Genomic DNA, 1547 nt, shown 5'->3' on the forward strand with positions numbered 1-1547 from the left:
CCGTAATTACTATTGTAGTTCCCAGAGTTGTTGTTGTTGTTGTTGTTGTAGGCACACTAACCCTGCTGAGGTCTCCATTGATTCTGGTTCTGGTAACCTCCTTGGTAGTTCTATCTATGATAACCCCCTTGAGAATTATTCACATACTTAGCAAGTTCAACCTGCATAGGAGGTCCCTCAAGAAACGGTCCCTCTTGGGTCGGGTACATCCCTTTTGGCATAGCTACATCATTCTCACAAACATTTACCTTTTTAACCTAAGTCTCATCAAACTACTTTGTTAGCAATGAAATATTTATTACAAGCTCAGCCAATGTCTGCTGGGTATCTAGATTCTCCTTTACCATATTCTGGATCATGGCACTACCGTAAGGCCCAACATCAGCATTATTTGAGTGCCAAACCTACTTGTGAGTAGTCAGTCTGTCAAGTATGTGGGTCACTCGTCGATAAGATTTATTCATGAAACAACCATCTGCTGCATTGTTAGTGACTGATTGCGTCACTAGATCCAGCCCTCGGTAGAACTTCTCCATAAATATGTTCTCCGGAAAACCATGATTCGGAATCTTTTGCAAATACTCTTTGAATCTCTCCCAAGCTTCATATAACTGTTCCCCCAGTCGCTGCTTAAATTCATAGATCTTATCATGAATCTCAGCCTTCTTGCTAGGAGGGTACCATTTCATGAGAAAGACTGCTGCCATCTCTATCCATGTAGTAATAGAATTCTGGGGCAGCTTCTCGAACCATGCTCTTGCATCTCCAGCTAAGGAATATTTGAATAATCTCAGCCGAATAGCATATTGTGGAACGTTGTTTTGGATGTGATTAGCACACACATCCACAAAATTCTGCAAATGACCTTGAGGCTCATTCTCGGTAGAGTTCCGAAAGTAGCCCGCAAGCTTCAACAATTGGTATAGAGAGGAGTCAATTTTTACGCTTGCAGCTCCAACTCGAGGATGAACAATAGCAGATACATAGTCCTCCTCTGGAATAAGATCAGCAAAAACATTCTCTTTATCTGATTCATTCGCCTGATTATTCAATCAATTCCCCTCGTTACCAGCACGTTGGTTTTGCTGATTCTGATTCATGCTCACCTGGTTTACAAGGAATAGCAAACAAGGTGTGATGGAAAAAGAAAAATAATTTAATCAATGCAAACACTATTTAGTAATTTCAAAATCGTATTCCCCAGCAACGGCGCCAAAATTTGATATGCTCAAATTAAACCTTAATTAGCATAAAGCGGATGATGTCAAATATAGTAACCCAACTAAGTTGGGGTCGAATCCCACAGGGAATATGGTGTGAAAAGGTTACTAAACTGGTAGAATGCTTAATTTAGGTCTAATGTTTGAATCTGATGATGTTTGTAAAAGTTGGTTGTTTTATGACTAATTGCTTTGGATTGTAATTTAGGGTAAAGGAAACCAAGGTTGAGTCCCCATTAGATAAAGTGTATAATCATGGGCATTGATCTTGATATACTTCTAATGGATCATTACATGAATGCACTTAACCTCTATATAAATCTCTAC

General features: G+C 39.4%; 1 non-coding gene across 1 annotated transcript; it reads left to right on the forward strand.

The window, feature by feature from the left end:
* The first annotated feature begins 552 nt into the window (after positions 1–552).
* LOC132634410 (small nucleolar RNA R71) lies at positions 553–658 on the forward strand. Its single transcript, XR_009580137.1, has one exon. It is a non-coding gene; the product is annotated as a small nucleolar RNA R71 (small nucleolar RNA).
* The last annotated feature ends 889 nt before the right edge of the window (positions 659–1547 follow it).

This window comes from Lycium barbarum, chromosome 3 (assembly GCF_019175385.1).
Source record: "Lycium barbarum isolate Lr01 chromosome 3, ASM1917538v2, whole genome shotgun sequence".
NCBI lineage: Eukaryota > Viridiplantae > Streptophyta > Magnoliopsida > Solanales > Solanaceae > Lycium > Lycium barbarum.